At 37.2% G+C, this 16077-nt stretch overlaps 1 long non-coding RNA gene across 1 annotated transcript in view; it reads left to right on the top strand.

The window, feature by feature from the left end:
* LOC106832303 (uncharacterized) overlaps positions 1-16077 on the top strand; it is a 387667-nt gene that overhangs the window by 361568 nt on the left and 10022 nt on the right. Inside the window, exon 5 of the long non-coding RNA XR_011504028.1 lies at positions 3695-3833. This is a non-coding gene — a long non-coding RNA (uncharacterized lncRNA). The remainder of the gene's footprint in view (positions 1-3694; positions 3834-16077) is intronic.

Genomic DNA, 16077 nt, shown 5'->3' with positions numbered 1-16077 from the left:
AAGGAGATTATTTGGGGAGATTGTGATGTGATGGTGCCAAAATGTTTCGCTCTTAAGAATGACGGCCATGAGCACTTTGTAGAGATATAGAGAATAAACAAAAGTGAAGAAAAAAATAGAACTTGCCGAGATAAATACTGAGGGCAGCTATGTAATACATTGTCTTATGTAAAACAGTAGTGTTTTAAGAGGCTCCAGAATTTGCAAGTGGGGAAATTTAGGGCTTCTTGTTTTTAAAAAATGGCTATTCAGTAAGATTCAAAATTTGGATGCATTTTCTACAGTTTCATTATACGTTATGCACATTATGTATAATAGTATATATAGAATACTATACAATATGTATATATATTTATTAAATGCATTTATTTATTTAGATGTAGCAGAGGATAAAATAAGGAGGAATTCTGGAAGGAACTAAATTTTAAGCAAACTTTTCAAAGAAACAGAAATTGAAAGGGCGGATTGGCATTTAGAGAGGATGGCATAAGCCCAGGGAAGGTGAAGTCACACACAGGCGGCTACAGGCTGCTTGACTAAGGCAGAGTGGCCAGTGAGGGGAGGCTGGGACAGTAAGTTCAAGCCAAGTGGAGGGACCAACTGATAAAGCAACCCAGAGCGGTAGCTGTGGGAGGTGGGTCTGGAGGGTTCCCAGCAAGCTCAAGCAGAAGGACGACTTAATATGAAGAGTGTGAGGGAAGGGCTGGAGAGGCAGCTAGGTCAGTGCTGGCGTGGGAGACAGAGGACTGGAGGGAAATAAAGTGTCTGATTGCTTTCAGATCACACATGGGTGAATCTGAGAAAATGAGCAGAAACAATGTCTCCACCTCGCTCTGGGGATGTGAGTGGGAGTCTGCTCTCAGTTCCCCCAATGCTCCTCTTATCAAGGCAACTTCTTGGACAGAATTGATGAGACTCAGAGGCATAGGTGCCTCTGGCTAAGGCTGCAACGTGGGTCAAGTGGCTCTTTCAGATGATTTTAGCCCCTCCCCTGAAAAGGGGTTCAGGCTCCCTCTGCGCATCTCTGTTGTGATGAACCATCAGCAAAGCCATCATGTCCAAGGAGCTGAAAATCTGTTTGTCTCATGGTAGAACAATGGCAAATGCATGCATTGGGCTGGTGGCAGGCTCCACTTTGGAGCCCATAACAATCATTTCTTTAAAATTCCAGATTGAAATAAAGAGCTGAAATCTCAAAGTGACTCTTCAAATGAGTGGACAAAGAGTTTTGTATTCAGTTTCAAAAGACCCTTTCCCCCAAATTATTTTAGAGGCTGTCTTTCTTTAAGAATAGAGAAGCAAAGAGAGGAAACTCATTTTAATCTGACTTACTCTCAGTGAGTTTAGAGTGATAGGGCCACAATTGGTGTTTAAGGGGGATAAAATAGAGACCCAGATGCTTCATGGAGCCAGGAAAGCTTCCATTTGCTTCTCAGCCTTAAAGAACATACCCTCAGGAAAATGATTGAAGCCTGGGAAATTATGAATATCGGATTAACTGAATAAGAAAACCAGTGAACAGCTGCAATTTTCTGCCATGAGGTGGTTTTTTTTTTCTTTCTATTTAAGGGATAGGAAACCTTTTATGCATTGGAGGCTCCAAATTGATTCCAAGAGTATATTACCCTAGTAGATAGTAGCTTTACAAAATAAAAAGACAGTCTGAATTTCAGGCATGGGGGTGCATCAGCACTGTTATATCATACCTATTCACTCTGATGAAAGCAAAGAAGATTGAACATTAAAAGCTGAAGGTCATCCATACAGTTGTCCCAATAGCAATCTGTGTACCTTTAACCCTGCAGAGGAAAAGTAATTACCCTTTGGCTTCTCGTGACCTCAACTAACCTTTGTTGAAGGGCCAGAGAAAATAAAGGCTGACCAACAGCCTGCCCTGGCTGCCCTGGGCTTAACCTGCTGTGTGAATGAAGAACAACCCAACAATAGGATGAGAGGATGTTGCCATGGTAATAGCCTGGATGAAGGAGCTAAAATCAGAAATTTATCACAATTAATTGTTTTATTAAGAACCTCCCATCTTTTGGATTATTCCCTTGGGGTGGGGAGGAAGATGTGCTCTCATTTAGATTTTATGAGAGAAAAATTCTGCTCTAATAAATGAAGCAGCCCATACAGTAAAACCATCTAAGTTGTGGCTAGAACTAGACAGCTTTTTGAGAGATGAAAGGATCTATATCTTCTCATAATCTATAAAGATGCAAATATAAACAGCCTGGATGAGAGCCAAGGAACCTCATGCTAACAGGCGAATCTGTTGAGGTGTGGGTTTGGACATTCATTCACCTCTTAATATTTTCAGTAGACTGTTGCCTGTGCTTCTCTGCCTTGGCAAGATCTGGAAAGTATAGGTAATCATATTTAACAGTAGATCAGTGAACAGAAATGTATTTTCACATTTCGTTGTCCTTATTTAACTTTTCTGTTAAATAGAATCCAAGTTCTATGCATTTTTAAGGTGAGCTCGTTTAGAGTAGAAAATAGACACTTACCATCCAATTATGTTCAGATTAAACTAGACTAACCCAAGATGTTCCGCTGCTGTAGACTAATTGAAGGAAAAAGAAATAGAGTAAGCAAGAAATAATCTTTTATGGAGAGCCCACAAGTTCCCTCTTAGGTATAGGTAGACTTATTTAGAAGTAACAATATTTATTTTTAACCTTAGAATGTTTTCATTTGTATTCATTTTATTTTTCATTTTTGTTTTGTTTTAATGCAAGAATGAAATTAGACTTAAAAAATAAAAACTTGGATGTTTTTATTAGTTCTTTTACTTATTTTTATTAAGTGGGTTAATGAATTGTTAAGTAAATAAGAACTGGATATCAACCTATATTTATTTTTTCCTTTTTTTTTCTTTTGGTGGATGCTAGATTAGCAATGTGAAACGTTCATTTGTTGTATTTCCTAAGTAGTGAGTTATTTATATTAATCAGTTTTTAAAATAATTTGAGGTACTAAAACAAAGCAGGCGGTTAAGCTCAGATATTGACTTTCTCTTTAATGGGTATTTCATCAGTGAATTGTAACCACCGATGAAGGAGCATAAACCATAGCAGGTGTTCACTGAAGGCCCTGTTCACAATGAGAAGATTTGCTTTTTTGTCATAACATGAGACACCGACATGAGTTTCATTTACGCATTTTAACTCCAGATATTTATAGGAAATTAATCTCATATTGGGGAGAAGGATTATTCGGCTTTCTTTAGAACTTGTAAAGTTATGTTTAATAGACATAAACTTTTTAAATAAAAGGATGCTGTTGGCACTCTGTTAACTGACAATGAAATCCAGGTCCTGGGCTTCTTGTTTATCCATCTCCTGCCCACGGTTAGTTTATCACTCGTTTTGTGTGTATCTCCTATTGTTAGGGCCAGGATTCTCTGTTTGCTAACACTCCAGGTCCTGTGGTTGTAAGGCCCCGTCTCAAATCATATAATAGATATGGCTAGACTCATTAAACATTCTCTGTGGCCTTTGGCAGGCTTATAACCTTTTTCTCTGCTATAGATAACAGTTTTTCTCAAGTGGTAGCAACACATCTCTAAAAATAAACCTGCAACAAGGTTCTAGTTGTTCTTACCTTAGAGTGAGCAGCCCCTTGCTTGTGATCATGCTTCTTCATTTCCATGTGCTTTAGTTTTTTTTAATGAGCCCATACCTGCTTGTAGGGTGCTAAGAATGTTCCTTCTGGCTGAGGTACCTGCAGTGCTGAGCTTGGTCTTCACAGTCCTCACTATATTTGGATCATCTCCAGGTTTTCTGCGTTTATTAACCCTCAGCTGGACAGCGGAACCGAAAGTGAAGACGGTAAGGGGTTTCTCTTGTTTTACCTGTTTGGGCCAATAGAAGAGTGAGAGGGAGAATGATGATCAAGATCAAAATGTACAAAGCAATGCTCATCTATCTTTATGTGGAGGCAACCGATATCTGCTTGGTCTTCCCCATTCAAAACGATTATGCATAGTTTCTGCTGGTTTGAGTAATCAGTTCTGTATTATAATTACAAAAAAATATTGCACTACATGTAGTTTACCTGTGGAGTACATTTTTACTGTTCTAATTTTTAGAGGAAAGACATCATTTGTATTTATTTAGTTTCTATAGAAATCTTCCCAAAATAATTTTGCAAGGAGCAGGGTAGATCAAGTCTGTCAATAACTAGATATTTAAATGAAAACATGAGAGTATTTACTGATTTATAACTAATAGTACTTCAACCTAACTGCTTTTAGTAACATCCATAAAAAATGGTATTAAAGTATTAAGAGTTATTGAAAAGATGAGGACTACTGAGAATAGTTCTTTACTAGCTATCTATACTTTACTTCTAATCCTTAATCCTGTGTATGCAAACTTAACTACTAAATAAATGCACAAACCATGAAATGTAAATGAGGAACTAAATACAATATGCCAGAAACAAAAAGATAATTTTGTAATAAATGAAAGAAAAAATTAGATAATAAATATATATGTGGAAAAAGGCTAAAAATTGCCATCCAATACACTTTGAATATACGTATTCAAAAAACAATATAGAATTTTGTTAAAACAGTTTAAGACAATTTTTATGGGGTTAGCACACATATTTTACAACATGGCATTTTGTCAACAGAGTTTAACATAATTTGTATAAAGTAAACATATATGTTTTAAAAATAACATAGCATTTTGTCAAGAGAGTTTACGATAACGTTGAGTTGAATGGATACTTTCAGCTGAAGGGGAAAAAAGCCATTTTAATAGCTTATGGGTGTTAATGCTACCAGCTCCAAATTAAGCAAACACTAACCATGTGGCATTATTCTGCCACACTCAGTATTTAAAATATCTTTTCAGGTATTATGTGCAGTGTAACGAGTCATATATAGAATACAGGATATTTTAGGGGAATACCTAACTGTGACGTCAACACTGTATCTGGGTTCAAAGATATAAAAACATTATAAAAATTTGTATAGCGTCAGTGTTCCTCATGAAAGGACATAATTCAGTCTTCTTCAACAGAATGATGGAAATTTAATGCTGTCAAGCTTCCTACAGTTTCAGGCACATGTAGAAAGAAGGTAACTTACAAAAATAAATTTAGATCTATTGAAATACATCTCAAAAAACAAAGATATTCCAAAGAAATGGTCCAATTTGCCTTTTACAAAGTCTTACACGGTTCATCCTGAGTTTGAAGCAGAGAGTAGGAATTTTACAAAACATGTCAAGTAAAGGTATATACTATGTCATTCTAAAGTAAATGATTAACCCAGTTTACAGTCACAACCACCAGAATTCAATATACAATAGTACCATGTATCCAGCCGTGAAGTAGCTGGGTTTGGTGCTGTCTATTTGCATCTTCACATCACAAGCTCGTAACTACAGTTAATATCTAAGCTTTGCACAGGAGTATCAGCTACGCTGAAAGTTACCTTCAGGATTAAATACCTTTAATTGCGCAGCGCCCTGGATTTCCAGTTAACCAAACTATATTTCCAGCAGAAACTCCTGAGGTATAGAGTAGTTCTTGTCTGTAAGCCCTTCCCGCTGGTCTTCTCATGAAGCGGTGCTGGAACGTTTTATTTTTTTAATCCTGTTGATAATTTGACTCTGTCAACTAGTGCTTGTCGACCCATCACTAGCCTTTCTTAGGGTGGAGTTGACTGGGAGGTTGCAGGACTGCAGGCCATACATCATTCTGCCCTTCTCAGAGTACCTTAATATGAACATGGCATCATGACTCTGAGGAAAGGAGGGAGCTGAGCCATCACATATTCCACAAATTGCAGGCTTTCCCTGTGTCCTGCAGTGCTGGAGAAGGGGATGATTGCTGCAGAAAAAAAAATCTGGCCACACTGTAGAGATAATCACCGCAGTTCAGCTCACCCCCCACCCCCCTGTCCTCTCTCTCTCTCTCCTTCTCTGTCTCTTCCTCTCTCTCTTTCTCGCTCTCTGTGCGAGGCCCCAGCTGATTCAGGCTGCATCCATCCATACATAAATCATTCCCCTTATTCTATTGGTTACATGGTACATGGCAAGTATTGATTTTTTCCATTGCCTCATTGCTGGAGAACACTTGGTTTTTGTGAGACAGAAAAGAAAAATAAATCTAAACCAAACAAAAAAATCCTCACCAGAGTTTTGTCTAGATAAAAAATAATCAAGCAGATTTGTACTATGCTAACGATAGCATGTTCTAGAAAGAGTATACTTCTGGGAGGTCCTTTACTGTCTGTTTGCATATGCTTATAGACAACCCTGACTCAAAATAAAAAACAATTGTTCCCAGTTGCGAAGAGCTCTGGGTTCAGGAAGTAGGGAGGATTTACAGAGAGGGAGACACTCTCTAATTGTGCAAGGCAAGGAGACATCTAATTGATCGCTGCCAACTCCAGAAAAAAAAGAAAAGTTTAGTTAGAACACAACTCGGTCAGAAAACGAGGATAAGGAAGCAAAAATCATGCCTCACCGCCAAAAGACACATACAGGACAGGAAGAAAGAGATGTTTATTTAGGTTTATTTTCTGTGGTGATAAAGTGTACAAGTGTGCCTTGTTTGTGTGAAGTATAAATATAGAATGTGCCTCAGCTGTCCAAATATTGTCTTTTAATACTCAGAGAGAGGACGTAGCAAAAAAAGTGAATATGTCTTGGTTTAAGATTCTGACGTTTGAGTATCAGAAATAAAGTGTTCTTCAGAACCAAAGTTAAAACACACAGGAGTCTTAATATATGACTTGTCACAAAGACCAATTTGTTTAAAGTGGTAGTGGCTCTTGGACTCTGTCCTAAGGGGTTTTATTTCTGAAATATCAAAATGACTTCTTTATCAGGTAATGCTATCCAAGGATAGTCCCAATATACAAGGAGATTGTGATAACGGGGAAATCGTCATAAAAAGGTTATAGTGCAAATATAAGGCATGAAAAGATGGTAAAAAGCCCATTTTTAATTTTGTAAACCTCTGTGACAATTGATTATCAGTCTAACAAAGGGTGAAGTTTAGAGAAAAAAGCAATTGAGCATGTTATACAGGTGACAGGATATTTTCTTTTGGGTTCTGCTTAGAGCCATCAACTCGCAAATTTACTACGTACAAATTGCAGATGAGAAGTGTAACAGCTTCTTTAACCTACTTTATGGCTTAAAATAATTCCTTTTAACCCCAAACACTTACTCTGTACGTAAACAGACTCTATTAAGTTAAAATGTTACTGACCACAGAAGTCAGACTGGGATTTCTCCTCTTTTGCCTCACAGAAGCTGTGCTGGGGAATTTTTTTTGTCTTTTTCATCTGGTCTGTCAATTTGCCCTGTGGCCCTTGGTCTTTGCTCCCTGTTTGTGATAGGGTCTGCCTGACAGAAGATTCTGGAGCGGAGCTACAGGGGGCACTTATGCAGAGTTGTGGGCTACCCATCTGGGTGTTTGGCCCTTCCATGCACAGAGTAATACTTCTCTCTCTTCTTATTGTCTAGATCTTTTTATTGAAAGACTCTGAGCATCTCTTTTTTTTTTTTTTACTTTTTTTTAACAAACTTTATTTTGAAATAATTTTGGATTTACTAAGATAGTACAGAGAGTTCCCATATACCTCCCCCTAGCTTCCCCTTATGTTAACATCTTACATAATTATGGTACATTTATCAAAACTAAGAAATTAACATTGGTGCAATGCTATTAACTAAACTACAGACTCTATTCAAATCTCACCAGTTTTTCCACTAATGACATAGGGTTTGAGCATCTCTTTTTGCGTAAAAGTACTGGTTTATCTAAATTGCCATTTCAAGGAAAACTCTGTGAAGACGTGGGAGAAGGCCTACTTAGAATTTTGACGAAATTAATGTTTCGTTGTTTTGTTTGTGTGTTTGTTATAGTTTTGGGCTCCAGCCCAGTTGCATGTTATCTGAATAATCTCATATCCATGTACTGGGGATAGTAAGATGCCTCTCGATCTAACCGCCTGGTGAAGGAGTCCATAAAGGACTTTGAGCATTTTAGATTTAAAAAGGAAACAGGTAAGAGAACAACAACAAAAGCTATAGGAAACCTTTGAACCTGACCTCTTCCTTTTCTTTGCCTCATCCTTTCCTGATTCAACAACTTGAGCAAATGTTTATTGACCACTTACTCTGGGCTGGTGATTGACTGGGCTGACGGGAAGTTGCACAGTTAAATGCCTGTGCCCTCTCCCAGCACAGGGAACTTGCTGAGCAGATATTAAGGCATCCAAGCCACTGCCCAAGCAGAGGAGTGACCCTCATGTGGTGGGCCTTCTGCTGTGTTGCTCCTTCCTGCTCTTTATAGGCCTGTTTCTCTAGAAAAATCATATAATTACATTGAGTAATGAATACCCAGAGAGGTCTTTGTTTTAATGTTTTATCTTCATTAACTCTGACAAGATTTTAAGTGACCAGCACAGAGCCTTGCCCACAGTGCACATTCAACTGGCATTTGTTACTGTTGGTTTAGAATGATGTGGGCCCCAAAAGAGAGGTAATTATAATCAAAGCTAACAATTATAATGTGGTAAAGAGTTACATGCATTATTTCATGTAGTTCTCACAACAACCCTGTTTTTAAGTAGCCTTATTTTTATGCCCATTTTAAAGATGAGGAAATTGAGGTGGAGAGAGGTCAAGTAACTTGCCCAAGGCTGCCCAGATAATAAATGGGTGAATCGAATTTCAGACTCCTGGGGCTCTTAACCATCACCCAGTGTGAAACAGCAGTGGCAGCTGTCAGAGGCCCTTTAGTTCCAGCTGGGAGTCTTGAGAAAGGGTGTCACTGAGGAAATGGCTTCTGTGCTGACCCTGATGTAGGTCGCATCCCATAATTTTTGCAACCTATGGGTCTACTTTCACTATGAAAGAGAAAGAAAGAAACATTTTAAATCTACTGGTGGAGACTGCTATTGGAAGGAATTTCTTGTGAACCCTTATTGACCATGAATATAACTTTTGGGAAGGAAAATGTTTACCTATTAAATTATCTGTTAGAACAAGTCTGGATATTTGTGAATGGGATTTACCTAAGGTTGGGCTCACTGTGGAAGTGACAGTGGCAGGCCTGACCAATGGGAATCCAAACACTGCCTCTGAGGACCAGTGACTTTCCATGGCAAGTGGCAAGTACGCTCAGTTGAATTCACAGGTTTTTAAGGGAACCAAAGTACCATCTTTTTTATTTCTCTTCTACTCAAACACTGCCAGGTGAGACAACAAAAATAGTGAGTGGAATTCACCTGAGATATTCACCTCTAACATTATTTCCTGACCTCCTCAAAGATTGTGAGGCAGGGAGAAGTGTAGTTGTGGGGCAGGTTGATTATCTCGTTTGCAATCAATCCCTTAGAGGAGGAAGCCCATTCAAACCTGTCCTGGAGGGACCGAAGTGACATTTTCCTGCCTGAGTCCCCTCCTTCTCAGTGCTCTTGGTCTCTGTAACATAGAATGACTGACTTATAAAGCTTTTATGCAAGTATTGAAGGCAAGGAGATGTTTCAAAACATGAGAAATAATAATAATTATTATTATAGAGTTGCAAATAATGTAGAAAAAACATCATCAGGCATATATTTTCCTTCCTTTCCATTAAATGTCTGTCACTGTTTTTGGTCTTTTTTTGCCCATCTGACTGATACATTGGCCAATCCAAAAACTGGGTCTGGAAGGTACATTATGACAGTGGTAACCTGATAGCACACCCCGATAAACCCTGCTTTCCAGCCATTTGCTTGCTCCCTGGCCTGTATCAGCAGTAGACTAGTTCCAGTGAACAAGGGCTGTCCAAGTTACCAGCCCTCATTTCACGGCCTGGGTTGAAAAACAAAAGAGCTGTGGGCAGCCTGTGGGGGAGACAACCCAACCTATGCCCTGTGTTTTAAAACTGGACCGATAAGAACCAGGGAAAGGTTATTTTACCTGAATTTATTGCTTAGCAACAAAGACCCTATCTCCAGAGAATGCTTTTCTATGGGTTACCAAGTGACTGGCTGTGACAATTGCCAAACAGCTGGCCAACTAATCTACATACCCTTTAACCCCAGCCAGCTGAACAAGGGGCCATGGACAGCTCACAAACAATAGGCACACATCTAATATTTTATTTAAGAGCTGACAGAAGCCACAGCTGTATGGATCCTGCAGCCATGTGGTTTTAACTGTTTTAATTTGGACGTCCAGCTCTCCAGGATCTGCTGCGCTCAAAGTGTTGTTGAGGCAGAGAAGACACCGAAAATAGTTTCTACCATAAGGCTATCCTGTGGAGATTTTCAGGAAAATATTTGTTGTAACTAGACACAAAGTGCAAAGTTTTGTCGAGAACAAAGAACCTGATGCAGATAGTGATTTAGAGAAAGGCAAACAAAATCTGGTGCTTCACAATTTCTTATTGATAAATGCTGAGGTGGCCTGGCTTAGAATATAACACATACACAATACATTAGAACCTTCCAGCACTGTTAGATGTAGGCAAATATTTAGCACCATTTCGATACCAGGAGGATTGGATTTAGATATCCTTGTTCTAAGGGACCCTATTATAAGCCAGGATAACTTACCAAGTAATTTCTCTTCTGGATTCTGGGGGAAAAATAAAAAACAAAACAAGATATGTGTGTTTGCTTATATTATTTGCATGTATGTCTTTAGGACTTTTACTTACATCTGAAAATACTTTCTTCTGTATTTGTGAACACTCAAAATGTCTAAGCTTCAACTTGCAGGCTGGCACGTTTTCCACACACAAATAGCTGTGGAAGGTGAGTCTGTTGTACGCTGGAATGTCCAGAATAATGTAGAGGAGACCTCACTACAATGCCTCCCTGTCCTGCCTCCACAAGACTCACTGTGGGCACCGGAAAGAACCTATTTCTAGAAAATGGAAACATAAAAGGCTGAAACTCATCTTTTAAAAACAAACATACCAGAATCTCCACATTAAAGTCATGAGTGGTCATTTTTGAAAGCTTTGCCTCTATTTCAGTTGTGGTGCTATCGTGTGAAGTGTCTTTGGAATTCTTCAGAATCAGTTTACCATCACATAATAAAGCCCATCATCTTACTTTATAGTCACATTTCAGTTTGGACCAACTAGATAATCTAGCACCTAAAATGATGTCTGGTACACAGTCATCCTCAATACCTATTTGTTGAATGAATGAATGAATGAATCTAGCCTCATCCACCCATCTTATTAACCAGAAAGCTCTAAGTAAACTTGGCTGATTCCAAAATTCAAATTCACATCCCACAGATGAAGATTTTCCATTTTCGAGGATATTTGAAGGAATGTAATGTTCCTAAGAAAGCACTTCCTTCTTTTATTCATTGAACAAATGTTTATGAGTGACTTTTATGAGCAGGTAATATTCCAGGTCTTGGATTTCAGTGGTGAACTAGATAGAAGTGCTCTTGGCTTTCAGCAAAGGGAGACAGAAAATAAACAAACACTATATATATAATAAAATATCAAGTCATAGTATATATCACAGGAAAAATAAACAAAGCAGAGAAGAGGAGAAAGAGAGACTGAAGAGATGGGAGAAAAAGTGTTTCTAAGGAGGTGGCATTTGAGCAGAGACCTGAATGGATGAGGGAGCAGAACATGTGAAATCTGGAGGGAGATCTTTCAGGAGAAGGATTGGTAAGCACAAAGACCCCAAGAAGGGGAGTTATGTAACTATTGTAATAAAAAATCATTAACATAGACAACATCAAGTCTAGCACTTTTTGAGTAATTGCAGAGCCCCTAAATGCACCTACTTTGTAGAGGAAAATATTTACTGCATGCATAAGTTTTAGGAAGCATTTGCTATAAAAATCTTATTAATCCAATCCTAGGACTGCTGTGTTTGTTACTGAATAACTTTTCAGTAAGTGTTCTGAACTTTTTTCTTATACAATAATCTTTGAGACAACAAGAGTCCTTTGAAACCGTGTAATGTTTCCAGGGTACTTAAAATGTAAGTATTGTGACACATGTGCTGTACGATCTTATGTTGGAGCTGTTTGTGGGTTTGTCATGCTTCTTTAGTAGAGCGGAAACTCCCTAGTGACATGGACCCTATCTTTCCTTTTGTATCCTGCCCACTTCCCTTTGTGGGGTCTTCCACACAATAGGTGCTCAGTAAGTATATATTTAAAAAGAGCATAAATATAATAAAACACAAAGTATTTAGCACCCAACCAAATGGACTCCATCTCCACTCACAGGTTCCCACGAAAGTGCACCTACAGCAGGTGCTGTCCCCTCAGAACCATGCCTTTAGGAGAATTCCATTTGACCCAGAATCAGAATTTCTTATTGTGTCTCTCTCCTTGGCACATCATACACCAGGTCAGGAGATGAATTTCTCTGTCTTAGATGGCTTGGCCTGTTCCTTCTTCTTAGAGTGTTCTTATTGATAAGTAGTCCATTGTGCTTTGTATTGGTCACAGCTAAGAAAACAGGAAAAATCTGACCCCACTTACTAGAACCATGCAATAGCAGACTTTGACAACATGATGTTTGTTCTGAATAATATGCTTTAATGGATTAATGGCCTTTCAGCTGAAAAACATTGTCTGAAATGGTGGGTTGAGTGCTAAAATTTGATCAGATAGCCCCTGTGAATCCTAATGTCTTTAAGATTTCACATAATTTTTCTAGTCCTGTACATTCTAGATTTTCTATACATTTATAAATATGCTAGTTATTTTTGGTGATGAAATCCCTTTTAATATTTTGAGAAATAATTCAAATAGCATGTATTTTCCATGAGTACACAACTCTCTGGGTATTTCTTACCTATTTCATCAATCAAGTTAATAATCCTAATATGAATAATAGCTGTCATTTATTAAATCCCTACTATGTGCCAGCCACTTTATATCTTTTACCTTTAATCCTTAAACCAACTCTGCATGAAAGATGTTGTCACCTCCATTTTAAAGATGAGGAAACTGAGGCTCAGAAAAGCTTAACAATTTGCCCAACTAGTAAGTAACAGAGCTAGGATTCAAAACTGGTCTGCTGGAAGGTTGTATGATTCTAGGAATTTATCCATTTCTTCTAGGTTATCCAGTTTGTTAGCATATAGCTTTTCATAGTATGCTCTCATAATCCTTTGTATTTCAGGGGTATCTCTTATAATTTCTCCTCTTTCATTTCTGATTTTATTTATTTGAGCCTTTTCTTTTTTTCTTAGTGAGTATAGCTAAAGGTTTGTCAATTTTGTTGATCTTTTCAAAGAACCAGCTCTTAGTTTCATTGATATTTTTAATTGTCCTTTTAGTCTCTTATTTATTTCCATTCTGATTTTTATTTCCTCCCTTCTACTGATGTAGGACTTTGTTTGATCTTTTTCTAGTTCCTTTAGGTTAAATATTAGATTGTTTGAGATTTTTCTGTTTCTTGTGGTAGGCCTGTATTGCTATAAACTTTGCTCTTAGTATTGCTTTTCATGCATCCCATAGATTTTGGTGTGTTGTGTTTTCATTTTCATTTGTCTCCAGGTATTTTTGGACTTATCCTTTGACTTCTTAATTGATCCAATAGTTGTTCAGTAGTATGTTGTTTAGTCCCCACATATTTGTCACTTTCCTAACATTCTACTTGTAGTTTATTTCAAGTTTCATACCACTGTGTTTAGATAAGATGCTTGATATGATTTCAGTCTTCTTAAATTGATTGAGACTTGTTTTGTTTCCCACCATATGGTCTATCTTTGAGAATGTTTCATGTGCACTTGAGAAGAAAGTGTATTCTGTTGCTTTGGAATGGGATGTTCTACATATATCTATTAAGTTCATCTAGTCTAATGTTTTATTTAAGGCCAATGTTTCCCTGTTGACTTTCTGTCTGGATGATCTATCCATTGATGTAAGTGGGGTATTAAAGTCCTCTCCTATTATTGTGTTGCTGTCAATTTCTTCTTTAGGCCTGTTAATAATTGCTTTCTATATTTTGGTGTTGCTATGTTAGGTGCATATATGTTAATAAATGTTATGTATTCTTGATTAATTGTCCCTTTTATCATGATATAATGTCCATCTTTGTCTCTCCAAAACTGAATCAAGAAGAAATAGGGAATCTGAATAGACCAATCACTTGCAAGGAGATTGAAACAGTAATGAAAAACCTCCCGCCCAAAAAAAGTCCAGGACCAGACAGCTTCCCCAGTGACTTCTACCAAATACTCAAAGAATATTTAATATCTGTCCTCTCAAAACTTTCCAAAAAATGAAGAGGAGGGGATGTTTCCTAACTCATTATATGAGGCCAACATTACCCTGATACTGAAACTAGACAAGGATGACACACAAAAAATAAAATTACAGGCCAATATTGCTGACGAACTTAGATGGGAAAATCCTCAACAAAATATCAGCAAATGGAATAGAACAATAGATTAAAAGGATTACGCACTATGATCAAGTGGGATTTATTCCAGGGATGCAAGTATGTTCAACATCTGCAAATCAATCAATGTGATACACCCTATTAACAAATTGAAGAATAAAAATCACATGATCATTGCAAAGATGCAGAGAAAGCATTCAACAAGATTTAGCATCTATTTATTATAAAAACTCTCAATAAAATAGGTACAGAATGAAAACACCTCAACATAATAAAGGCCATATATGATGAAGCCATAGCTAACACTATACTCAATAGTGAAAAACTGAAGGCTGTCCCCCTAAGAACAAGAACAAGACAAGGGTACCCACTCCTGCCACTCTTATACAAAATAGTATTGGAAGTCCTAGCCAGAGCAATTAGGCAAGAAAAGGAAATAAAAGGTATCCAAATTAGAAAAGAAGTAAAACTGCCACTATTTGTGGATGATATAATTTTATATATAGAAAACTTTAATGAATCCACCAAAAAACTATTAGAAATAATAAACAAATACAGTAAAGTTGCAGGATACAAAATCAGCATACAAAATTCAGTGGTATTTCTATACTCTAACAATGAACTAGTAGAAAGAGAAATCAAGAATACAATCCAATTTATAACCTCAACAAAAAGAATAAAATACCTAGCAATAAACTCAACCAGGAAAGTGAAAGACCTGTACACTGAAAACTACAAGACATTGTTGAAATAACTTGAAGAAGCCACAAAGAAATGGAAAGATATTCTATGCTCGTAGATTGGAAGAATTAACATAGTTAAAATGTATATATTACCTAAAGCAATATACACATTCAATGCAATCCCTATCAAAATCTCTACCACATTTTTCACAGAAATAGAACAAAGAATCCTAAAATTTATATAGAACAACAAAAGACCCCAAATAGCCAAAGCAATCCTGACAAAAAATAACAAAGCTGAAGATATCACACTCCCTGATTTCAAAATATAACACAGAGCTATAGTAATCAAAACAACATAATACTGGCAGAAAACCTTACACAGAGATCAATGGAACAGAATTGAGAGCCCATAAATAAACCCTCACATTGATGGGCAGCTAATTTTTAACAAAGGAGCCAAGAAAATACAATAGAGAAAGAACACCATTCAACAAATGCTGTTGGGAAAACTGGACAGTCACAAGCAAAAGAATGAAAGGAGGCCACTATCTTATACTATACACAATAATTAACTCAAAATGGATAAAAGACTTGAATGGAAGACCTGAAACCATAAAACTTCTAGAAGAGAACATAAGCAGTACATTCTTTGACATCAGTCTTAGTGATATCTTTTTGAATATATCTCCTCAGGCAAGAGAAACAAAAGAAAAAATAAGCAAATAGAACCACATCAAACTAAAAATCTTCTGCATGGCGAAGGAAACCATCAACAAAACAAAAACACAACCTACAGAATGGGAGAAGATATTTGCAAATCATATATCCAATAATGGATTAATATCCAAAATATATAAAGAACTCATACAACGCAACAGCAAAAAAACAACCTGATTAAAAAATGAGTAGAGGATCTGAACAGATGTTTTTCCAAAAAAGATACACAGATGATCAGCAAGCACATGAAAAGATGTTCAACATCACTAATTATTAGGGAAATGCAAATCAAAACCACAATGAGATATCACCT

This window comes from Equus asinus, chromosome 6 (assembly GCF_041296235.1).
Source record: "Equus asinus isolate D_3611 breed Donkey chromosome 6, EquAss-T2T_v2, whole genome shotgun sequence".
In the NCBI taxonomy this organism is placed as follows: domain Eukaryota; kingdom Metazoa; phylum Chordata; class Mammalia; order Perissodactyla; family Equidae; genus Equus; species Equus asinus.
The sequence above is the reverse complement of the archived record's forward strand: the minus strand, read 5'-3'. Positions and strand labels throughout refer to the sequence as shown.